This window comes from Ptiloglossa arizonensis, chromosome 11 (assembly GCF_051014685.1).
Source record: "Ptiloglossa arizonensis isolate GNS036 chromosome 11, iyPtiAriz1_principal, whole genome shotgun sequence".
Lineage (NCBI taxonomy): Eukaryota > Metazoa > Arthropoda > Insecta > Hymenoptera > Colletidae > Ptiloglossa > Ptiloglossa arizonensis.
Genome location: NC_135058.1, coordinates 13,373,496 through 13,400,726, shown reverse-complemented (window position 1 = coordinate 13,400,726; position 27,231 = coordinate 13,373,496). Strand labels below are relative to the sequence as shown.

Below are 27,231 nucleotides of genomic sequence, written 5' to 3'. Positions count from 1 at the left end.
CCTCGCTCTTCGAACTCCGGTCGAGACAACGTCCTGCAACAAAAAAAAAAGAAAAAAAAAAAACAAACCCTCACACCGATGTAACTCGACCCCGCGACGTAATTCAGCGACGTTCGTTTACCGCGGAACCGACGAAATTTAAAATTCTCCGCAATCCAAACGAAGTTGCGCACATATCGGGGCGAAACTGCCGATAGACGAGAAAAAGCCTTTGAAATTTGGCTGGCACGGAAAGAAGAAGCCACGAGCTGGTACCGGGTAAGGGTTGGGAATTTTCGAGCGAGAGTCAGCCGGAAATCGGGGAAACGATGTTGCGCAAACGAGACCCGGCCACCGCATCCGGCCGGTCGCTAGCTCGCACGCTCGTTTCGCGAAACTTTTTCTCGAGGAAAAGGTTGCACCGCTCACGCGAGCCTCAAAGGATGCAATTTCCCGAGTCAGCCGGGAGACTAAGAGCGAGCAACTTCTCGCGCGGATTCCGGCTCCACGCATCCACGCCTCCGCGCGTGCACCACGCGCGTCAACTTTTGCATGCTCGACCAATGAAGACCATACGTATGTGTGTGTGTCGCTATCGAGTATCCAGTTCGGCGAACTTCTCGACCGACGAGGTGCGTTTCTTCTATTTTTTTCATTCATTCATTTTTTTTTCGCCAGAAGGGTGGTTCGCGTGTCTGGTCGCGACCATCTCCGCCCCTCGTCTTGGATACTTTCGACCGAGTTGCTCGACGGATGTGGAGAGACGAGGAGAAAACGACACGGAACGTCGCGGACCGAGACCACGACCCAAGGGAAGAGAAAGACCGTCAGAGGGCCAGGTAGGGTGATTGGGAACACCGGAGAGAGCGAGAGAGTCTACGAGAGAGAGAGAGAGGAGAGTAGGAAAGTGGGCTGGCCACGGATTGTTACGAGAGCGGGTTTACGAGGTCCCGGTGGACAGGAAGCCATGGAAAGGGGGACACGTCGCTTCTCACCGAAAGGGGAAAAGCGTTATCTTGCCGTGTGTGACTCGAATAACGAGAGCGAGCCTCCCCGTGAAGTCCTGCTCACCAGACGTCTTATCGTGGCAACGTTAATGCGATTCCTGTTTCTGCGATTCCTGGAACCTTCGTGCTCGATTTCGTCCTGTCGCGTCGCGAACCGACTCTCGTTGAACATAACCTCGATCGGTCTTGGCGCGGGGGTGAGTGCACGTTTTCCCATTGCAGGACCCCGCATCGTTTCAGAGATCCCTCGTAAGGGACCTCGTGCACGGTCTGGCAAAAACTCTCCAAAGGTAATTAAAGGGTCGTTGCGCGTCACCTTGTCCGTTTCCATTTTGTAAATTTTGATCGTTAAAATACTTTTTGACGGTATTGGAGAATAATTGGTGAGTTTCTCGAGAAATTATTTACCGAAACTTTGTACTTACTGAAAGGTCGAAATGTGACATGGAAATAACTGGGTTATTAAAGACCTTAGGTTATTAAATTTCAAGAATAGTGTGTAAATTTTAATTACTTTGATTAATTTTAATATAATTTTAATTTACTTAATATACTGTGTAAAATTTAATGTACTACTTGCCCTAATTGGGCAAAGATAATTGAGTGTATTGTCGTTGGTCACCGTTTGTGTTTCTATCTCGTAGATTTCGATCATGGTATTCCGGGCATTTTTAACACCGCTGTTGAATAACAATGTCCAATGAATTGCGAGTTTAAGTTCGGCGCTTTACGGTGTACTTTTTCGAGCAATTACTTATCGAGATTTTATAACTGTGGAAGGGCCAAAATGTCACGGTTGAAAGCTCCGTTATTAAAAACCTGCTCGTAACGACTAACGGTACACCTGTAAATTACAAGAATAATGTCTAAATTATAATGCACTTCTTGAATATTCATTCGAGGCTGGATTTAAAAGCAGACTTTACACGACGATCCGGTTGCTCCGTTGTAACACACGCTCTTCTAATTTACCGAATAAAGTCGTCGCGATAACACTTTAATTATCAACACGCTCGAGTGTTAAATCGGATCTTGTAGATCCGTGCTTTCCTTTCTTTTTTTTTTTCACGCGTACAATCACCTTTCCGCGCCATTTAATTTCATCGGACGTACCAGAGGCGGAGAGTTCGTATCGCGAATAAAAATCTATAAAGGACACCGGAGTCGCTTCACGTACGGTCAACAATAAGGTTACAAGAAAACAAGATGATCGAATCAATGAACGGAACTTAATTGAGGAGTAATTGGATCGGGTATAGCATTATCGGCCGGCGTGCCAAGACGGACGACCCAACGACGTGCTACGAAGAACATCAGAAATGACAAAGTTAACGTTGCTAACCTTTCGGTCTCTACGTCCTGATAACGTTACACAGTTTTCCCGCTCGAAGACCATTAATTCAAACTCGAATCTACGACGTAGTTTCCATACTTTCGCGTTGATCCTCGATTCGACGACCGAGGGTGGTTCCTCGTGTCTCTGGTTGACGAATGGCCAATATTTGGGATTTTTTTTACGAGAGAACTACGAGATACATTGAACTCTAACTTTTCAGGTTATCGCGGGAACATGTTCGTGCAATTTACTTTAATAATAAGCGCGTTGTTGAACGTTCCACGGTACCGCGTCGAAAATGTAATTGACACGATTACGTAAGCAGTGTACTCAAAATTGATTAATATCGATAACAATGTGACGTTACACGGGAACGGAATGAAATTTCAAGAGAGAAACCGTTGAGAGCCAAAACGTGATATCAGCGTTATAAATTTTATTTCAACTTTGCGGGTAAACATTAAGAAAATAGTTTCTCTACGCTATCGGTAGTTCTATAGTAAAATTCTCGAACGTCGATGACTCGTTCCTTGTGAATTTAAATATATGATAGGTTGCTCGATAAAAAATGGAGCTATTGGGTTCGTCGTTTTATTTTTCCAAAAATGGTGCTACTGTTTGACGAACATGTGCAAAGTTTCACGTAAATCCGTCGACTCGTTCGTACATTTACAACAGTTGTTCAAAATCAAAGTGTCACAGTATTTCTTTTTACAATTGAAAGAACGACAAAAAATTATCGAACAACTGCGCGTACACTCAGAAATTCTCTGTCTTTCGATGCGATAGTACGGGCAAAAAATAATATTCGTTATTTATCGCGGTTTAATACGAGGATCGTCGAAATTCGTACCGATAATTGAAACTCTTATCTCGGCGTTCACGGTGGTCCCGCGATTCCGTGAGATCGCGGTTCTTCGTGAAACGCGAATTTGTCGCGGCACCTATATTTATATCATGACCCATTTCCCATCGCGCTCGAAGATCATCTATAAATTATGCAGACATCGCCCCGTGCACGTGATATTAAAACGCCCCCTCCGCGTAATGTCTTCATACATATGCAACGCGCACGGAAAAAAATTCCAAAACAGGGGACCGTTAAGCGCAACAAAGAATCGCGAAGTAGTAGACACGTCCGTGGGAACGTCGCTTTAAGGAGCGAAGGTAAACGCGTGTGACGCGCGACAGTGTAACACGCTTGAGAAATATCTGGCTTACGTCTAAGCTTGAAAAGTTCTCTCGAACGAACGCAACGGTGTAATCGATATTTCTTTTAGCCGCGTTGAAGCCTCCGGTTTTCGTGGAAAACGAGAAAGATTTTTTCCCCCCCGAACAGTCGCAAGTTTCATCGTTTCCCGTGTGGATCGCTGGAAATAATGATAATAATGATAAAAAGAGAACAGAACGGAAAATATCTCCAATATCGAGACGATTCAACGAAACGAATATCAGAAACGGTACTCGTGCGTCTAACGTACCCTGTACGTTCCTATTACTTTCTTCAAATTAGATTACACGTACCGATGCACCGGTCGAAAATCGATCGACCGGATAAGTTTCCCCTAACGACTGAAATTCCAATTAAAGTTACGCCATCGCGAAACTGTTTTCAATACGAACGATTAGCGGCGTGCACTTTAATTTCGTCTAAACTCGGTTCCGGCTCTAATAAATACATTTACCTCGACTACGTTCAATCAACGCAATTTATACAACAAAATCGACAGCTAACCGATAATTAACAACAACACGATTACGCACTGAGTATACTAATCAATGCAATATAGCGACATGCTGATTTCGCTGTATAAACTGGTAACAGTATACCGTGTACCGTGGCAGCCCAACACAGCCGGTCGGCTAACGCTAAACCGAAATAAATCACGCGTTTAATCTCGCGTTAAATTATTATCGAGACTTCTATTTTATTACACAGTGCGCGGGCTAGCATCGATTATCTTCTCGTTAGGATGAACGGGAACAAAGATCCAGGTTCGTAGCAGCACTGGATATTCACGAGATATTCGTGCAACTCGAAATTTGGCATTATTCCGTTCCCGTTGCCGCGGGCGAAGCACTTTCGTCCATTAATATTTAACCAGTCATGCGACTCGATACGCGTTCGATTGACATGCGAGTGACAGCCGAAACTATTACGTAATCCACACGTAAATTCCGTACGCCATTGATACGCGCTACGTTGTTTTCGCCGATATTATAACCGGTAAATAACTGCTCCCGGAAGCGACGGTTATTCGTTACCAATCGTCTCCCGTTTCCGGCCAACACTTTTCCAACACCGGTATCGCATAAAGTATGCTTCTCGTTTTCCAATTTGTCGATCGATTACCTAACGAAAACCTACGAACGAAGCTCTACCTCTCGATCAAAACGCTCGTTACGTCGACGCCGAGCGAAAATCGTAGAAAGAACACTATTAAGTTTCGCGAGCAATTTTATTCGAGCAGCTCGTTATACGAGATGGATCGGAATTCGTGATACCACCGGGAGGAGAGCGGGGATTCTTCGTTGTAAAAATTCATGCGAAATGTGGAACAAAAGTTTTTCATACGCGGCTTCGTTTTCGATAATAATCGCGCGAGTACGAGCCGGTCGGGGCGTCCGACCATTCCTCGATGTTACTACTTGCGGCAACGTTTGTCAATATTGACGGTGGTAATATTTATTTTCCGTCGGTTTTGCTATCTTACGACTATTAGATGGACCCGGTTGGAAAAAAAAGATAACGTCGTGCCGTCGTCGTCGATGTTCGTAAATATCAATATTGGTGGAAATAACGAGTAATGGTCAGACGCATTAGCCAAGTCTCGATTCTACGCGCAGCCTAGAAATTCTCATCGTCGTGGAGTTTATCGAGGAGAAATTTTCACAAACGAACAAATCGTTCTTCTTCTCGTCGGTATCGTGAAATTTGGTTCACTCGTGAATTAAATATAATAATGAATAGTGGGATCTAATTGGCTGTGATTATTGAATCGCGATCAAATTAAGATTGACTTCTCCAGGCCGTGTTGTCACTGCTGTTTCTTTTGTTGGATGTTTCCGAATGGCAAATAAGAAATACGACTATCGCTCGCGAATTTTTAAATAGGTAAATTCTTCGATACGGAACGCCACGGGGAAAGATCAGCTCTTTTAGGAATGTAAAGTGGAATTACTCGAGGTAACGAGATGGATTTAGAATCGAAGAAATAATGAACGAAGCAAGCGTTCTATCCGGATACGATCTAAATACCGAGAAATTGTGGAATATTGTATTAGCTGAAGGCGAAAATATCACGACAAATCGATGGTGAACAAAACTTGCAACGAGGTAATAATACGTATCGTACATCTAATCGGTCGTAACACATTTGGGCGAGAAATTGCATTCTATTTCGAGCAGCTTCGAATAGAAATAAATTTGTAAAAGTCGTAAGGGGAGGAAAAATATTTTTCAAGTATCTTTCTACCTTCAAAATATAGCGAATTATTTTCTCTTAGGATTAGTACTTTCTTAACTATAAAATTTAATTGCCTAGAAGGTATATCGTAACACATGGAATCCACTTTGGTTGAAAAAAAAGTTCGTATAAACGCAATCACATGTATGCCCCATTTGTAGCCATTGTTGACAAAAACTGACCTAATATAATTGATCCTACTAAATTATTTACACCCGATGTTCTGCAATTCCTTATTTTTCTTGTCGGAAGACTAAAAGGTCAATCTTAGCTAAATTTCTAGAAGAAGTCCTGCTGGATGATGCATTATACATCGCATGTGGTTTATGCATGACGGTGCACTATCATATTTTAACTCGGTAGACGGACAGTTCTTGAACGAACTATTTCCTAACAATTGTACAGTCCATGCAGGATCTACTGTCTAACCTGCTCGTAATGTAAATCTACTGTTTCCAGAAGCACTTAAAAATAATGGTTTATCGAACTTTTTTTTCGGTCCAAGTACTTTAGCGATGTACACGAGGCTGTGACTGCAACCGACAACTATTTGGAATATTTAACAAATTGAGAAACTCTTTGACACGATTGCGGGTTTACATTTGGGCCAAATGTGGCCATTTCGAGGACTTTACACAAAGGTTAACAACTGCAAATTATCGAAACACACAAACGGCTGTAACTTGGTAACAAGGTCAAATAGAACAAACGAACAATATCCATACGAACTTTTTCATTGTCTTTGTGTCCTCGATCCACCGCTCAAGTGGCTACCACTTGTTACGACGCAGCTTATATAACTAATTCATATATCGGATCAACACGTACCATGTACTCATTAATAAGTTACTCCGAAAAAATTTCTCTACTCATCTTACACACTTTTTTCTACTCTCATCCACTGATTTTACACATTCTTCTACATTTCAGATATTAATATTATCCTTCCCAGACTAATTTACACATCAGATCAACGCATACAATATACCATGAATAAATAACCCGAAAAAGTTTCTCTACTCTTCTTACACACTTTCTTATACTATCATCCACTTATTTTACACATTCTTCTACATTTCAGATATTAATATTACCCTTCCCAGACTAATTTACACATCAGATCAACGCATACAATATACCATGAAGAAATAATAAGAAAAAAGTTTCTCTACTCTTCTCACACACTTTCTTGTACCCTCGTCCACTTATTTTACACATTCTTCTACATTTCAGATATTAATATTATCCTTCCCAGACAAATTTACACATCGGATCAACGCATACAATATACAGTTAATAAATAACCCGAAAAAGTTTCTCTACTCTTCTTACACACTTTCTTATACTATCATCCACTTATTTTACACATTCTTCTACATTTCAGATATTAATATTACCCTTCCCAGACTAATTTACACATCGGATCAACGCATACAATATACAGTTAATAAATAACCCGAAAAAGTTTCTCTACTCTTCTCGCACACTTTCTTGTACCCTCGTCCACTTATTTTACATTCTTGTACATTCGAAGGGTTCAGATCCTTTCCAGGTGCCCGTAAGTAACACCTTTATCCCCCGTTAACGATTCCCAATGAATCGATCCGCGGTGAACGAGCAACGGCCGCTCGGAACACGCAGCGATCCGCCTAGCTTCCACGTGGCGTAAAAAGAAAAAGAACGAGCGAGGTCGAGTCGAAAATGAGTCGAAAACTGTTCAACTTTTACGGCCGATGCAAAACAGGCCGGGCTTATCGCGCGCGTGCTCGCACGGTGATTTATCCCTCAGGATGTCGGAACCTCCGCCTCTGGTGGCCTACATACCGAGAGAGTTATATGCCCGCGCCGCTGCACCGTGTCATACGAGTTACCACCGTGAGACGAACAAGGAAATAGGAGCATCACCTTGCTCGAGCATCGCAGGAAATTCCGATGACAACATCGAACACGGTGCAACGACTGCATTCGCTAAGCGCCTAGCCGCGAAAATGTCGCGCGATAACCGCCCTCGTTCCGCGCGTCATATTTTCTTTTTCTCTCCATCCATCGGATCAACCGATAAACGATAAACGCGCATCGACGATGAGATTCTATCGGCGTGTATGCACTATCTGCAATTTACGAAATACAATATAAGAATCGCTCGAGCTCTCCGTGGATCGATCAGAATTAAAGGAAAAAGAAGGCTTACGATTAACCCTGGAAAAAAAATACGAATGCACCGAGAGACGCGCAATGACAAATGCCCTGATAATTTTGTTCGGTGAATATTGACAAGCTTTTCGTTTCGATCTTAATCGAGATTGCGATTATATACGCGATATTGGCTTTTTCTGCTATCGATTCGTATCTATGCTCGTGAAAATATTAATCGTCCGGTGCATCGGTAACGAGAACCCGAAAATGTGATCGAAACGTGGAACGATTCGTTGTAACGTAAATTGAATTTGCTCCGGAAAAACTAACAAACGTTACTTCTCTGTAGAATTTACCAACGGTTATCAAGGGAGCATTATTGATATCGTTCGTTAAAATGTTCCTGTTCCTCGAGATCATCGATATTATTTCGTTTGAATTCGTATCTGGGAATATTTGTCGAATCGATCGATGTACCAGCAGGTGACGCGATATACTTTTTACCGTGTCCTTTTTCGGATCACTCGTGCGATCGAAAAGGGTGTATTCTTAGGAAACGTTATCTTCTTTGAGCCGAAAGATAAGAAGGTACAAGAACGAAGGAGAAGGTGGGAGGATAGAAATGTGTTTCGTCCTGGACATGTACATAGTGGACTTGTCGGTAAGTAGCCCCATACAGTAGCTCCCTATTCGAGGGTTTATTGAAAGTTTATCCGCAGATTTGGTCGACGGTGCTGTTCGCTGATCTTTTTTCTAAAAAAAAACGATCAAACCTCCGGTAAACCTCCACCGTATTCGGATCGCTTAAGAGTAGGATTTTCTCTGAGCGTCAAACGCGCGCATTCGTCGCATTATCACATGGAGAACAGATGTAAAAGCATGCGGTGTTGTAACAAAAAACAAGATACTGCCGCAAATGCACGTGTCTGACGCTTGTAAAAAATAATCCTACCTTTAGACTGGAACATTTAATGATCCCGATCCATTGACGGACGTACACTCGGTTGTAACGATTCTGTCCATATTATCACAGATGCACAGAAGTCTCTAGGCATTTTTCAACTTCCGATTGGTAGAAAAAGATTCTAATCGAAAATCGAAACGCAACTACCATCATCTGTACATAATAGAATTGTTCGAGTGATGTTTGTTATGGAATGCTGACACTATTTCGTAGTTCTTTCATACATGAAGTATAAAAAAATCTTTGACAGGGTGGTGGAAACAGTTCAATTATTCGTCACGAAAGAAATACCACCATTTAAGTAAATTCTTGGAACTTACGGTCAACTTGGATCCGAAAAGATGTCCTTCGTTTATCTCGGTGAAAGGATACAATTTCTGACAAATAATAATAGATGTTATACTAAAGATTAATATTCGAACGTTGTCGCATTACGTCGAATATCGCATCGAATACCATTGAACTTGTCGAGATGGTGCTTTTGAAAATGATCGTCAGAAACGTTTACACCGCAACACGAAGAAAAGGTATAGCAACCGACGTATTAAGCTAGCCACGCAATACTTGGCTCGGAAGATTTAGGTTCGTTGGAAAACGGCACGTTAACAGGGCTCCGTACACGGTGGAGAGGAATACCCGGTGTTTTTATGTAATTGGATAGTTGTAATCTGAATATCCGTAGCAATTAGCGTAATTTCAGTACTTAAGCAGCAAACACTTTTTCGCGATGTGTGCCGGTTTATCGCGTGTCCATCGTTGCCTAGCGTGCGTAACAAGGCCTGCGACCGTGGCTACCGAAATCGATAAGACTCCGAATATTAGCGATACCAACGCTCTCCTCATATTTTCGCAATTATTTTCCTCGTTTCTCCGTTTTTTCTCGGAAGAGTAACTGCGCGCGCTCTTTCTTTCGCGAGCTATTAAAAAAGCGAGAAGTTCACTTCGACGAAAATCATTTTCCGCGAGAAATAATTTGTTCCGGACGGATCCTACGTAAATTGAAAATAATCCTCGAATCACCGTAACCAACGATCTCGACGAGAATTAAATCCCTTCGTGAGAGTCTACCATTCTCGAACGAATTCTGTTCAAGTTCGGAACAATCCGCGAAATAATTATTTAAACCGATTCAAAGCCTCGAACGCGATGCTTGTGAACTATCTCGGTATCCGATTGTACAATTGCTACGAAATCCCCGAAGATACTTATAAGAATGTCTACAGATCCCTCAACGATCAACGAACACGAGATATTCCAACCATGGCGCTGAAACGGTCGCGATATTGCGGCAAACTTCCGCCATTTCCGCGGGACTAATACAATTCCATGGAAGTTTAACAATCCGCAGCAACTAGCTAAACTAAACAGATTTCGTTGCGCGAGGAAACGTCAATTCCGACGTATGCGTTTGATTTTAACAACTTGTATACACCAATACGAACCGGTGAGCGCTCCGGCCGTAACTGACGGCTTGACGTTTGCACGGCTGATGTGTACTGATTTTAGATTTCCATCGGTGGTAACGTATATTCCCCGCATCACGAGTAATGAGCAAATCATGCCGCGTACAATTAATCCTGGTCGAGTTGAAATCGTTTCGACGAAATACCCTCAATTACCGGCCTCGATATCACCAAGACGATCGACCGAACATGGACCAAAACCGTGTGCAGAAGACAATTCGATGAAATACAAACGCTGTTGTTCATATCGCGCGATATAATATAAATACGGTCACGTTGCAACACGGAATTGTTTTCTTCTCGTTTTTCTTCTCGTTTTTCTTCTCGAGGTAAACGTGAACGATAATACAGCGAATGATTGCTGGGATGTTTTCTTTTTACTACAAAACTTCGTTGATCGGACTTAATACTTAATGTAAGGATTGTTACTTTTATTTCTCCTGTTGTGGAATTATCGTAATTTGAACTCAAAAAACGGGTCTTTTCAAAATTTATAAATTCTCTTCAAATTTATTATTCGCGACATCTCGCGTCGAGAATTTGTTTCATTTCTCAATGAAACTTTATGTCGTCCACTAATTAAAAATTTTGTGTACCAGGTACAAAATGAGGATGATAAAGTAAATAGAAAAAATGTTGTATACCAGGTACAAAATGAGGATCGTAAAATGAACAGAAAAAATGTTGTATACCGGGTACAAAATGAGGATCGTAAAATGAGTAGAAAAAAATATTCCCCTACAAAACAGCGTATGCGATACACAATAGAATCGATAAGGTATACGTCGTGAGATAATTCTTTCGTGCGTGTATGGGGTCTGGAGTTATGGCGGGTCCTGTTCGGTTCAGGATCAATCTCGTTAAGCTTCAACGAACGTGTGTACATCTCCCCGTACTCGTTATATCTTTTGATGCAATCTTCTCGCGTACGAACACTATGTCGTCTAAATCGAATAACACTATTTCCGAGCAGGACCACGTCGGTTGAAGAAACGAAAAAAAAAGATAATAATATCACGGTTGCGCGAGCCATTACGTAACCATGAAATTTATTTCCACACGATTCTAATGGATTCGTATTTGCACCGTTTAAACGCTACGGGATAACAATCATTTACGCGCAACAATACTCACTTATAATACGCGAACGAAAATATTCTACGCCAGGTATAAAACAAGGATCGTAAAGCAAATAGAAAAAATATTCCCCTACAAAGTAGCTCTGTGTGCCTTTGTTACTCCTTTCCATTTTGTAGAATAAACTCACCTATGCCGTATCGCTCCCACTTCCTTGCACTTGCGCGCGTGTAAACAAGCCGGCTAATTGATGCGAAATTTAAACGACTCGACCGTTTCGGCCGGTCGAACGTCCCTATCGCGATGCTTTCTTCTCGAAACGATCGAATATGGAGGGTTGGCTAGGAAAAAGAACAGAGAGAGAGAGAAAGAGAGAGAGGAGAAAAAAAGGAGAAATTGGTTCGTGGAACTCTTTCAAACGTTATCTCTATTGGCAGGCTAGATAACCGCCGGGTATTCTGATCGCGCTTCGGAACGATATCGTGTTCCCTAACTGTAATGTACGACGTGGATGTGTTTGTTCGGGTCCGTGCACGTATAGGTATGCACGATGTAAAGAAGGGAGGCAACTGGATAGGCAGCGAGGGTGTAACAAATAACGCCCGCACACTTATCTGAGTCATGCACTTTTCAGTGACAAGGGCGTATGATTTATTGCCCACAAGCTTGCTGCAATGAGTCCAGGACGTGTTAAACTGACCGCGTTCATCATTAAAATTAATGGGTATTGGATACCGGCCGCGCACACCGTAGGAAAGGGTGGCGGTGGTAGCCGGGACAGATAGAGAGGTAGCTCGCGCGGAAAAAGGCGTCGTAATCATTTGCTCGTTCTAATTACTCGCGCAGCGGCCCAACGTTCCGGCGCCGAGACCCGTTCGGAATATAAGAACTGGTTCGATTTGAAAACCATCGGAGGAATTTTTTTTTCTTTTCTTTTTCTTTCTATTTTTTTTTTTCTTCTTTTTTTTTGGTTTTAAATACCCTTAATCGCAATGGCGATATTTTCCGGGGTTAGCGCAGCCCTCGGTCGGTTGGACTGTTCGTCGGGTGGTCTTTTCGAGAGGACTCGGTGCTGTACGAGCTCCGACGACCATTCGAGGGTTTTGCAAACGTAGACGGGAGACTTTTGTCACGTACCGCCTGTATTCTACCAAGATTACAGTTGTACGATTCTACGATTGAAAATCTAATTTCGTAACGCGGGTCAAAAGCGAGATTTGAAGCAGGATTTTATGTAGAAAGTGTCACGGCTCGAACTTCCGTCCGTAGAGAACGGAACGAACTATTTGCGAGCGAAGTTTATTTTAATTTCGAAAGAATTTTCTTACCGCTTGGAATAGTTGGGCAAATCTACAAGGATCGATCGATCGTTTATAATTTTATTCCGTTGATAATTTGTCTTGGGTTCAGTTACAGGTGTAATTGACTTTTTAGGTCGAGTTTCGATACGTTGTTGTTTCGATCGTAACTGTTCGTATGCTAAACGTTCTATGTAAAATTCAACGAGTATTTAAACGAACTTTCTCTGGAATAGCAATCCACCCTGAATTTTAACCATTAACCGTTTTCTAGGTGATTTTTCTGTCCACAGAGTGGAGCACTGGTTATCAAAAAAGTCAAAGTTTTGAAGAGTGATGCTCGAGATCTGACCTAAGACTTTTCGTGCCATGATACAAAGTTTGAGCAAAGACTGTCTACCGGTGAAACTTTTCGCTGATTTGAGATTTTTCGATTTTTTACGATCCAAGTTATCCTTTCATTTACTCTATATTTTCGACCAATTTCTGCGCAGAGAATCTCCAGTTTTTCACCAGAACCACCATTTTAGCCGCAACTTCTGTACCGACGATTATAAAAGTCTCGACACGTTTCGTATTAAAAAGTTGTCGTCGACAAACGAAATTATTTATCCGATCAATTAAATATGCATCGGTCCCGATAGTCCACATCGAATATTTTTCAGCACGGTTCCAGTAAATTACGGAAGAACTGTCCATCTGACTCGATCGACGAAATCTCGGCTGATCCGACAGGACGGATCTCGCTTTTATTTTACAAACAACGGTTTTAATTTCGACTCGCAGGAATTCGAATTGTATAACTTGTCACCCAGCTCTTTTCACTTGTTTTCAGTAATTAGTTTCACGATTGAAATGCCTTGACAAGTGACCGCTCCTGTTTTCAAAGCGAACGAAATTCATTATTCGAAAACCTTTCATTATTTGAATATTCCAATGAACCGAGGCTGGCATTGAAACAGAATAAATATCGCGGCACGCGCAAAACTTTTCCAATCACCTAATAATATTTCATTACTTTCGGTCCACGCTGAATCTTCGGGAAAACTGTAATTACCTTTCGTTTCAAGTTCTGTATCATGAAATTGCGGAAACCTCACGTGAACCGACGGTCCCGTAATTAAATTTGTAACAATTAGATCGGAAACAGGCACCCCTGGTACTGAATGGCATTTATCATATTTCGTTACACCCCGACGAACAAGACGGCGAATAAAAAGTGGAAAAAATGGGGGTAGAGAACGAGGACGACGCCGGTCATTCGTGAATAAAACGCAGAGGTGCACAGATGCGCGCCAGTGTACGGTAGACGGTAAAACCGAAACTGTAAATAATAAACAGGGATCAAGCGTTACAAAATTGATAAGTGGATACTCGTACGTGTTTAGGTGTACAACTCGGTGTCGTCTGGTGTACACCGACTACTTTGTTATCGAACTGATTTCTCAGAGAGCACGTACCTACGAGCGAATGGTCTACCTCTTACTGTACATCTATATTCGGGGAATATCGAGGGAAAATTCATTGGAAAAGAACAGTGATTACCACGGATGGCCACTAGGTCAAGTGTAACTCGATGCGAAACGCGAGAGCGGTTGATGCGCTCAGGTGGAATTCCTTTCTCTGGAATTATAAGGAGTGGTCCACTAGAATATTCCACTTCGATGAATTCTTGTTGTTTCGAAAAATAGAAAAATTGTGTTGCTATAAAAATTGTTTGATTGTACGATAGTAATGGTTACTCTGCGATTAAAAGTACGGAGAAATTTGAAGGTGAACTTCGTTTTCTTTTTTTTCTAATTAGGACGTCTAGTTTTTTTACGAGAGAGTTTGAAATTCTATTCCGTAATGAATTTCGAAAATAAAACTTCGAGCCGAGAGAGCGGAGGAAATTATATTTTTGTAAGTTTTCGTAAGAACCTAGAACAATGTACGATACAAGAATAGACAATTTCTTGGAAAGAGAAAAGTGCAAGTTGAATATTTCACGAAGACGAAGAAAAAGAGAAACCACGCGTACTTGAGTTTATGCCTTTCTCTCTTTACCTTTATAAAACATTCAACTTGCACTTTTCTTTCTTCGAAAAATATCGTGGCGCGCAATGTTTCGGCCCGTTGCAAAAACGTGTAATTGCAACCGGAGAAGTTGACGAAAATAATTACGCGGTAAACGTTCTCGCGAGAAAGATTGCTCCACTCGACTAACAGTGTCCCGACCGGCTACGAAGATCGAATTAAATATCAATGAGCGCTTTGTCCGTAGTTCGAAGAACGAAAAGTCGGAAAGTGTCGCTAACCGAACAAAGAAGAAATCAAACCGACAACCGAAAGGCGAGCTTTCGAGTACGTTTCGAAGCGAATGTAAAGAAGTTTGAGAAGAAACTCGGCTCGTAAGAAATTGTAGCATAAAATACGTTACGAGCGTTGTCGAAGCGGAGCTGTATTTAACGTGGATCGATGTAACACAGACGCGCGGAGTAACGGGGGTTGTTAATTAAAAATTGTTTTGAATAAAAGTTATTAAAACAAACAGAAGTTACTTTAATTAAACGTACACGCCTCCACCGTGAATACTTCGCTCTCTTTCCTACGTTTCTCCGTGAACAGTTCCGTTTCCACGGAATAACCGAAGAATAGCGTTCCGTTTAACGGTAAATAAATAATATGCGATAGAAACAGCGTTACAAACTACGTTCCATAATACATGAGTATACCGGAGCGGTAAGCGACTTTTTCGATCGGGAGGCAGTTCCGTATCGAGGACAGAGAGAGATTTCAGGGATTCACAGGTGCTCGGCTCGTTGAGGATGTAGCACTTCATTCGACTTCCAGTATACCCCATCATCTCGCCGGACCATCTCCGCTATTCAATACCCATTAATTTTAATGGATGTTGGCGGTTAGTTTAACACGTTTCATACTCGCCGGCACAATGGACGCCCGGTTGGGTAACAATTTCGCCGCGCTGAACGTTAAACACCTGAGATGCGCCGTACGATTGACGCAAATGACTGCAACACATTCTACGTGGAACTTTACGCCCGCCGCGGAAGTGCTTTTTACGCGCGCGCGTTCTACGCGAACCTTCGCCAAGTTTTACATCCGGCGCGTATTACGAATTTCAATTCGCGCGACCCTTCAACACCCGTCCTATCCCCTTCCTAGCTCCAAACGTTCCTTTCCTGTCCATCGCGTGGGTTAAAATTCAACAAAGGGAACGGTGTCTTATCGATCTTCCAACGACGAAGTTGAATTTTATTCGTATACGTCGCGTCGAAATCGAACGATCGAATTCGCGGAACGACCGAAACGTTTCGAACGCGATCGTCCGTGTTTTCAAACCGTGCTCACTTTATTTGCAAACTTAATATTGGATTTACACCGTGGCCCGTAAATAAACGGATAATTCGTTAACACGGAACGAAACGATATTACGAGATAATTGGCACCTATTAATTATTTACATTACAAGGGAAAATGGAAACCGTATCGTGTGTTAAGGATATAATCTGCAATTGCGAACTCCTTATTGGATCGCGTCGATGACTCACCGTAGAAAGTTCGATTCAAGTAGAAATATTTTTGCAACGTTTCGAACTGTTCGACCCTTTCTCTTCCATTATTTCTGCAACTTTATAAATAACAGATCGAACGATAAGTTTTTTCGTTCGATAAGAAACGACGCTATCGGTTCCGTCGTTTTATTTTTCCAAAGATGGTACGTGTGCGAAGTTTCGTATAAATCTGTCGTCCCTTATATTTACAGTTGTTCGAAGTTGAAGTGTCGTAGTATTTTTTTACAATGGAAAAACGACAAAACTTATCGAAGAACCTGGTATAAATCGACCCGGTATCGATACAGAGATCGAAGGTTCGATACAATGGGGATATAAAAAGGAACCGGCGACGACTCGAGAACGGAAGTTCCAAAAGTCCGCAACTCGTTACCCCCCGCAGCTCGCGTCACGATCAATCAAGGTCAAGTCGGAGCCGCCATCGCCAATTCCATTTCGCTTCGTGAAGAACCGATGTGCTTCAACTAATAGTAGGTTAAGCTTCGCGAAGAAAGTGTATCCACCGATGAAATTCTATGATTTAAATTCAGACTGCCTCCATTATCGAACAGTAGACAAGAATTCATCCATTATGTCGAAATCGCCCTTTCCAACTGAAAATTAAGTCGAACGAAACTTGAAACTCGGAGAGTATTACATTTCCCGATTACATCGGTCGGATGAAATTCGCCCCAATCGCGAATCTAACCTTATATTCCAACGAATTAATGAAACATAATTTTTCGTTGTAACGAAGTAAAATTCTTATTACGTTTGTACCAACGAAAATATTGTATTTCGTTCTAGATCCTTTAGAGAACTCTTTGGTAGAGCTTATCTAATAGGAGACTCTTGAAACGTTTAGTCGCTTCTAGGCCAGGATCCACGGGATAAACCTCGTCGAGGAGTCCTTCAGCGGATCTGAGACGAATTGCTATAATATTTATGTACGTGCCCAAAGAATTCACTTTGTACAGACTTTGTATCGAACTACCCAATGTCTCCTACGTTGCGTACAAGCGAATATATACGTCGTTGTACAAATTTTCGAGGAAATAAACCCTTCGAGACGGTTCGACGTACGCCGTACGTCAACATAACCTCATTCCGTGCAGCGATTCGACGTACGGTGTACGTCTTTGAGTTCCTTTCACTTCTTTTGTTTTTAATCCGTACCATATTAAATTTTCAATCGTACTCTGTATTTTGTGTGTTCAGCGAACCTTATTCGCTAAGAATATTTGATATTTTTGGTTCAGTTTTTCTCGTAGAAATATGAAACGAATAATCTATTACAGTTTCCAATCAAATGGAACTACGAAATCGGCTAGAATGTCCGTCTGGAGAAAAAATAACGAAAATGATTCTATTTATCGGTACACAAATTACCAAGTAAAGTTTCGTTCGGAACAATCCTTTCCTTTCGTACGATTGAAAATTTCTAACATTATTAGCACACTTAATACCCTCGTTCGGTACAATGATTATTTTTAAATTACGAAAATTCAAACTTAATCATAGATTTCGGTTTACGCGAATTTGAAAAGAAACGTGTCGAATCCCTACAAAATTGATCATCAGCTAGTCAATCGATCCAGGTAAAACTACCAGCTTAAACAACGCACATGTTCGAGGTTCTTTCGAAGCGCAAAATTCTCATTCCGATTAAAACCCTACGGATAACGGAACACCGCATCGGCTATATCTGGAGCACAGAACGCAAGAACCGTGTAACTTCGAAACCTCTTACCTCGAGGCGTCAGATTTCCCTGCATTAGCCATCTTTATCCAAGATCGATTCGTTGGAGAGGATCATCGACGATGCACGCGACTCGGCCTCGCTTCGATCGCTAATGAACCACGTTGCAACAATGAAATTTCACGGACAGCTCGGTGATAGTCGAAGCGAGCGGGGCAAAGGGTGCACGGTGAGGCAAGCCGAGGAGCTCGCTGTAGGTAAATCGATCTGTCGGCGCACGTAACACGCGGTTAAGTAGCGCGTTAAAACTCCACGAACGTTCCGGGTATGCTTTCAGCATATTTGCATAGGACTCCACTTTGTGGCGCATGCACGCACACGCATCCGGGGAGTGTACACGAGCGGGCTGGATGCCTCCCGGACGTTTGTATGGTCACGTGAAACGACAACGGAATTGAGTCGCGCTGCATAACCTTCGGATGCGATGGGTTACTTAAGAAGTTCGGATCATCGGGAGGCGCGAGCGAGCGCATCCTCGCGGAAGGAAATAACGACGGCGGTTCTATTGTTCGCGGTACGCGTGATCGATCATCCGGACGATCGATGATGACTGCTCGAGTCATTCGTCTTGGCACCTAGCGCGATTTCGAAGCACGTTCCATCACGGAATATCGTGCGGGGACTTAAAACCGAGAATTATTATTATTATTAGTATCGTCGTTGGCGGACGAAGGAATTTCTTTTTTTTTCTTCACTGCGTTAAATACGATAAATAATAACGATAAATAAAAAGAAAATTGTTGATATTGTCGCGCGAGCGAAGATTTTTGTTTCGCTGTGTCAAATACAATTGATATCGTTAAACAAAAATATATAATTTCGGTCGATTCTCCGGACAAGTCATCTCGACGCATAGTTTCAGGGTTTCTTTTAGAAGCTATGATTTTAGAAACGCATCGGATCGAAGAATACAAACGGTGAAAATACCTGGAACGATCCCCAGAGAAAGTTTAAAGAAATCGGTTTGGCAGGGAACGTGTTAAGAGGGATGGAGTATCATTGAAACACTGTATCCAGGAATCTCTGCCAGCAATTCAACGGTTTAAGTATTCTCTATCCGTAATGTGTTAAACGTTCTACACGCCTGGGAAGTATTAATTCCAAGCGACTTTTTTCAGTTCGCTAAGAGAGTGTTCTCCGTTATCGCGGAGCGTAATGTAACGCATGCTCCGAATATGAAATAAAAAAAAAAGTTTCATTTCCAAATTTATTCAACGATTCTTCTTGATACGGGGCCAATGGACGTTTTCAATGATCGTGGAACAAATCGGGGAGATAGAAAATTGATAAACAGTGATCGTTCTGTATACCGATCAAATATTTTCGCGTTTATCGAGTATTCGAAAGGGAACGTTCAACTTCTCTTGGATATTTACGACTCGCTCTCGATCCGAAACAGTACCGTTTGCATTTTCCTCTCAATTATGGAAATATGAAGGAGGAACACCGGGAACTTCGAGTATCCTGAGCACAGTTAATTTCTATTACATTTGTATATTTACCAACGGGCTAGAGATTCCGGAACTTTCGATAAAACTGTAAATAACGACGACTACGGAACTCCAGTTTCGTAAAGAGTTTCGTAACCCTCCAATTAGCAGGGTTTGTTGAAAATATTACTAACGCGGTCGAATAAGAAAGTGCATTCACCCGCGCGACATTACGTCGAGCAAACCTCGTATTCGTCTTCGTCGCTTGCAGACAGTTCTGTAATGTCTGCATGTGTGGACGAAGCTACTGCCTGGACAAATTGCTTCTTTTTAGGTCAGAGTGAAGATCAACTTCCGTTTTTTCGTTGGTAGAGAAACGATTGACGATTGTTAACAGAAATGGCTCTGTCCTTCATTGTGACAACGAGTGATTAATTCAATTCGAACCGAATCCACTTTCGGTTAGAAACAGATAATCGATAGTTGATCGCGATGCGTACGTTCAATTGCTGAAACGCTTACGTTGAATAATTTAGAAACCGATCTCGAGTGTAAAATTCACTTGTGTATACTATTCTCTATTTATTGTCAGTTTAGAGCAACTATCTTCTTAAATTTTCTTTAGGGACAATAAATAGTAAGGTGAGGATTCAGGGAGAAGCAAAATTAGTGAAATGAATCAAACTACTCTACAAGTATAATAAACGTTATTATAATTTCTCACGTTACGAGTTACCTTTTTCGACTGTATTGTACACTGTATAAACTTTACCTAGAGGTAACCTCATCAGACTAAATACAAATACTTCTTGAGACAGTTTAGCAGAAGTTCTTAGGGTCTGTTGCAGCTAAGACGCCATGTCTGTTCCAAACATCCTATCCCAATTATAAGCCGATATGGAAGCTTAGTACATCAAACTTTATGCCTCGTGTAATAAGAATACCAAATTTTTCGTTTTTTTTTTTTTGCTGAGCAATCTGTACTAGCAATATACGTGTTTAATAATATCAAGAGTTTTCGAGTTAATTTTAAATCTTCACCAAATATACGTAAAGCTAAATATACATTCAAGCCCGTATACACAGGTCTTGATTCTAAAATACAAACAATTTGGATCTCTTTTTCAATTCTGTCGTATCTATCAATAAATCACTCTATATACATGTATCATAAATAACTCTTTCGATTTACATTACTTTAAATTAATTATTTGTATCTTTCGTTTACACCATAAAATACCAATCAGATGACAAATAAAATACACAAAACAAACAAACAAATAAATTCGTGATCGTGTGTAAATGGAGTTTCAAACCACTGAAACTCGTTAAAAGAATTTCAGCTTTTTATTACTCCATTACCTCAAAAACGATTAGTTTTTCGCTCCATATTCGTTAAAAATATTTTATAACGTTTTGAGGGTTCTATTAACCAATTAACCTTGTACCTGTCGTTTCAAAGTGTCTCGTATTTACTATTAAAGAATGGATAATTGTCGATAAATTACAACTACCGTGGTAAATATTAAAAAGATCAACTCCACGTAATGAAAAGATCGCGGAGAATCGTAGAGCGTTCCACTTACTATCCAGCGTTCTACTCTCTGATTCGATTACGGTTATCTCATATATCGAGTTAGATTCATCAACGGCCCTATTCATTTGCACTGAATAATTACCGTTGACCCTTAATATTTACATTGAATCACGCGTCCGGGAGCAGATTAAAAATTTACGAAACGAATCCTTCACGAATAAAATAATCGACTCGAATTTCCCCTAAGGAGAATATCCAATTACGTTCAACGAAACGAACGCTCGGTGCGTTAAAATGCGATATTAACGCGTATTAAAAATGGCGTGTGACTTATCGTTCGATGGAACGAAATTATACCGTGGAAAATTGAGCGCGTACGCTCTAATAAAAGCGAATCGCGTTATGCGAATAACTCGCGATTATTACGATGTCGCGTAAGTGGATCATTTGTACCTATAGCATTGGCAATGCGTGAATAAAACTCGACGACACGGTGTAATGAGCGGCTCCGTGACGGTTCGCCGCATTAAAAACTACAAAGTTAATTTAATCGCCCGAGCGACCAAAACGCGCATAGGTCGCTGATTTAATCGGTGATTACGTTCAACGAATATTACCACCAACCGACACAGAGTAAGTTTTATAGAACGAGTTCCAAACCTATACCCGTACGTCATAATGTTGAAACGTCCCGTAAAGCACACGTTACGGAAACATTAACGCGACAACTCCGAAATTATCAACGGGAAAAAATACTTGGAAAATGTGTCATTGGGAAATATTTACACGCGACGAGCAAACAAATTTCGTTGTTAAATTGTACGTTTATACGCGTGGCGCAGGGGAAAAAACAACGAAACGCCAAAAACGAGTTACACGTAGGTAATTTAGGGATTTACCATCTTTTGCGATTTTCTTGTAAACTAGACTTCGCGACGAGTAAGAACAATTTTGAATCGTTTTTCCGTAGATATTTTTACTCGGTTTCGAAATTTTTACCAGATTGTACAATGTATTTAAATACTCTAGAATTTTTCATAATTTGTGGTATAAAATAATTCGTCTACTCGATTTTTTATAAGTTACTCGTGGTTCGTCTTATGATCGGAAAATGTTTAATCGAAGCTTCGACTTTCGTAGGAAATAAAAACAGCGGGATACCGTAATAGCCATAATTTTTCGGTTTGACGATATTTTCGAATTAATTGGGGAATATTTACACGCGTCGAGTGAACAAACTCGATTGTTAGATTTTACATTTATTCGCGAGATAGCATGGAAAACAATGAAACGCGAATTGGAAGTACGTTTTATTTTTAGAAGTTCGTTTTTATCCGGAAATTTTTCAATTTTTTGTAATTTTCCGGTAGAATAGCCTTCGTTACGTGGAACAACAATTGCAGATCGCTTTTCTGTAGAAACTTGGCTAACTTTTGGAATTTTGCGCAGAATTTAACGCCGAAATTTAGTATGGTATCCTGTTCGACGGGAAGGTAGTGTGCTGCATTTGAGTACTTGACAATTTTTCAGAATTTTATATCTAAAGACAATTTACTTTACGAAAGAATAAATAAAGTGTAATAATAAATGTATAATAAAATATAACAATGATAAAAATGTAAAATTATAATTGAGAACTTCCTAGTAATCAGAAAGAAGAGATTCGGAAATTATTTTAGCTGTTAACTTGTGTCACATTTTTAAAACTATTATTACATTCGTATACGTACGTTCGTGTGCATATATGTTCGGTACATAGGTACAGAATGTCGTGCAATATGTAGTGCTGGCGAGTAGGGGGTGATTTCTTATGAGGAAATAAAACGAAAATTTAAAATTAAATTTTCTTTTAGAATATTTCCTCTGAAACGAACTATGCGACAAAACAAAGATGAAATTCCATATTTTCGATTTATATTTCAATAGCGAAATCTGTAGTAGCGCATGTACGTTCGACGAATTTTCATTTTTAACGTTGTAATTACAAATTGTTCGTTTCCGATAATACAGGTGTGTTAGCAAACAGAGTGGAGCAATTATTGCAAAGAGTCGTAACAAGCTTTGGAAAATATAGTCAAAGTATTTTCCCGCTCTAGATTACCAACATCTTGACTTTAATAGATACTCTAATTCAATTCCAAGAACGATGTACAAATTTCGTATAATTTCCTTTGAAACGTATTTCGCAACTGTCGCGTTTCGCGATAAAATACTTTATTTGTGAAATTGAACGAAAATCGAGTCTTAAAGAAACGTTACATTCGTAATATCAAAACGACGAGAGGACTATTACGTTTTTGCAATTACATTCGTACAAAATTATTTTTCCGTTTGTACCAAAATTTTGTTACTTATTATAATTTATGACGCGGCATACTTTTAACCATAGATACGGTTGTCCTATAAATTTCTACTATAATGGATCCTAAAAGACTAGACCGGATCTTGGTATACGATGTACGTAGATCGGTACTACCGAGAAAAAGAATTCATCGCAGGATTTTAAAAGTATTTAAATCCCTTTGATCTTAAATTCTGCTTTAATTCGTTTCCTAGGGAATTTTGCGATAGCTACGAACTCAAATAGATTTTATCGGGTCCGAGTTAAGTAGGTTTGTACTATTTATACGGCTACTGGAAAGAAAAGTAACGCTATTTACAAAACATACTGGTTTTAATCTTCAACTAATCCCGCAGTACCCAAGAGAAAAACGCTACGCCTGGAACTTCATTGTATAATAAATTGCTCAGAATCTAGGGGGAAACTTGACCAACCGGTAAAAATCCTCTTTGTCTTTGATGCAGGGGGTTGCATCTGCCAGTCGTAAATGGAGGCTGATGGGTTACGGTGATAAAACTATGCGACTACTTCGTCTAACTACTGAAACGTAAATAAAATAAAAATCTACTTCGAGGAATGCTTTAGAATCAACTTTGTACTATCAAATCGCAAAAAATTCTTTACCACGATGGATCACCAGGTACGAATATTAATTTTTCGAGCACCAGTGTTTCCATCTTTTGTTTCTTTAATCGATAACCATTTACGAGCTGCCCGAACTACGAAATTAAGATCAAGGTTACATTTAATAAGTAATTTGGCTGTGTCTCGTTCCATATATACACATATGTGTACACGTACATGGTCGTTTGAATAATGTATCTCTTCTTCCACGTATTGTACAACAAAGGCTTCGTTGAATTAATAACGGAGGAAAGCAGAACAAGTTATAAATAATATAAAAACACGTGAGATCAGTGGAGACCCCAGGAGCCCTCGTACGGCTAAAATAGAAAATATCCCTTGTTTTAGAAGTTTTAAGGGTAGTTGCGCTCGATACCGTATTTAGCTAACGCGGAGTACAACAAACGAGCAAGGTGTAAAATTGGTAACGAACAAACAGTGTCGGGGGAAAATTTGAAATACGTGCGACGGAACGAGTGTAAAGTAAAATTTAAAAATAACGAAACACAAGGAGAACACTACAGAACAGTGTTTAACGTTCAAATCTAAAACTTACTCGAAACAGAACATTTTTTCTACGCTCGGGACAACGTGACATCAATATCGAATGAAACTTCTTCGAACCGTGATAAAATACTTGTCCCAAAATTATATCCGCACGATTCACCGTAGAAACGAGCTATTCGAAACGCTGCTATTCGCTCGAAGATACATCGTTTTATGAATTTTTATTCACGGTTGCGCGAATCTACCGGCGAAATTGATACGTTTATTTACTATTGCGTATTCCAAATATCTATTCCGTCCATTCCGTTCGCGTATCGCGGCACACGCGGTTAATATCTGTTCCTCGATTAAATATTTACCCAGTGCGGTGTAGTTTCTAAACGGAACCCGTACGCAAAGAATGGACCGCGACCCGCCAAAAGATGGAACGTCACGGACGTTCCATGTGACGCAGCGTTGTCGAACGTCTCTCGATTCTATCGAGTTGTTCGGAAAGTCGTTTCGTTTTCTTCTTAGTGAAAATGAAACACGATTTTTCCAGAGCGTATAAACACTTCATTAAATTACACATTCTCAATTTTGGAAAACGAAATGACTTTCCGAACAACCAAACGTTTCTCCGCGTAACTCGAGAGACCTCTTACACTCTCGAAATCGATCATAATTTCATCCAGCTGGAATTACCTGCGATTAACGTGACTGCGTCGAATCGTTCTCCGATTAAATCCCGCGTTTAATCCCGAACAACACGAGCGGTCGTAGAGTCGCGGATCGAGCGATTCGAGTCAAGAGTGAAATAGTTTGGGTCCTCACCTCAATTCGATGCTCTGGTTCCGCTTGTCATTGATGCTGACGATCACGTCGCGTGGTTGTATGGTGTTGTCGTCGTTGCACTTTGCGGAAGTCACTTTGCCGCGCGACGGTCCACCAAGCTCGACGAAAACGTTCGGGTTTGCGTTAGGAAAGTGCTGGTCACTCGTTACCACGGTGTTAAGAACGACATTTAGAACGATCGGTTGCCGCGTGAAGTATCGAGAAGTCCGTCGACGGAAGGACCACGCGGCTGGTAACCGACGCGAGTCGCGCACGCTTCCTCGTCACTTACGCGAGAGACCGGTCGTCCAGACGACACCACACTATTCCACGAGACGAGTGATATACGTGTACCATCCCCCGAATCCTCGATCCAATCACCGTGCACACTGCTGTCCTCGGTTTGACTCTCTCACACGCGGCGTAGGACGATCGCGTGCCACGAGGAAGTCCGGTTCCCGCGAGCTGTTGTCGGACACACGGCACGAAACGCGTCGCGATCACGATCGGCGCGCGATCGTTGACGAACACCGGCGACGATGACGGGAATAACGGCCCGTCACGTGCGAAACAACAACGACGAGAACGAGAACGAGAACGAGAACGAGAACGACAACGACCGCGACGACGACCCCGGTACGGTCGACGCAAGATCGACGACCGTCAGCTGATACGAACCGATCGAGCGAGAAAGGCCGAGCGTAAGGTCGGAGCGAGGGAGACGCTGCGGATAGGGGAGGACGAAACGAACCGAACCGCGAACGAGCAGCAACGAGGGACCAAACGGCCGGCAGGAGCGCGCGTATTTGCCCGCGCGACGACGTAAACACTTCGCGCGAAAGCTCTCGACTGGCACGGCAGGGATGACCGAGCGAGCGAGCGAGCGCGGCTCACCGTGTTCGCCGGTACGCGCAAGTAGCTCTGGTAAACGCGGCGTAACAGTGCGCAAGCTGTGCTTTTGTGCGGCGTACGGAGCCCGCACGGTAGAATCGGCAAGCTCCGAGTAGTTGTTCGCTCTCTCCCGCCTCGTGACTCCTCTCCGTAACGCGGTGGCTCCTCTCGGTGTCTGCGACCGCGTTCCGTTCGTCACTCGGTTGTTCTCGTGTCCCGCGGCGCGCTCCCACCCGTACCGTGCGCAAACGTTCACCCTTATCCCTTTCCGTCGTGAGACTGACTGACTCTCCCGCTGACCGTTCGACCTGTGTACCTGCGCCGCGGCAGAGCGGCCACGGTGGATCGCGAAAAGTAACTGGCGAGCCGACCGACCCCGATTGCCTCGAGTCTGCGCCCTAGCGACATTTCTCGTGTACCGGATATAAAATATAGACGGCAGCTACCGTGTACGGTGTACCTACGCGTCTCGCGCTCACCGCTCCGCTCCGTTCTGCTCCATTCTGCTCCATTCTGCTTTTCCCGGAGCCCTCTCCGCGCCAGCTCTCTCACTCTCTCTCACTCTCACTCTTTCTCTCTTTCTCGCCTCTCTTCCACGTCTCTTCGTTTTACTTTGCCGCGCGCGCGTTTCCCGCTATCGTCCCGGCTACGCCGAGCTTGAAAAGGAAGAAACCTTCCAACTCCACCTTCCCGTACCCATCCCGTACCCATCCCGTACCCATCCCGTACCCATCCCGTACCCTTCCCCCCTTCCTTCCTTTGCTCTTTCTTGTCCCCTCTCGCGCCACGCTCTTTCATTCCACCGTCACCCCGCCCCCAACACCCAACCTTACCCCCTCCCGCAACCCCTTTTCTCTTTCTTACGCCGACTCTCCGCGTTGTTTGCCTGTTTCCTGCTTTCTTCCTTTTCGTCTGTTTAGTTTCCCCGATTCTTTCCCCGTCTGTTCGCTTCTGACTGTCCCCTCACCCCTACACTCTCTCTCTCTCTCTCTGGCTATATATTTATATATCTATATATCTCTCGCTCCGTCTATCTATCTCGCGCGCG

The 27,231-nt window shown here is 42.1% G+C and overlaps 1 protein-coding gene across 1 annotated transcript in view; it reads right to left on the bottom strand.

The window, feature by feature from the left end:
• The window catches only part of Ten-a (Teneurin-a transmembrane protein), a 990,045-nt gene extending 964,184 nt beyond the window's left edge, over positions 1 to 25,861 (bottom strand). Inside the window, exon 1 of the mRNA XM_076323558.1 lies at positions 25,293 to 25,861. The gene's annotated coding sequence lies outside the window, so the exon portion shown is untranslated. The remainder of the gene's footprint in view (positions 1 to 25,292) is intronic.
• Positions 25,862 to 27,231: the final 1,370 nt, after the last annotated feature.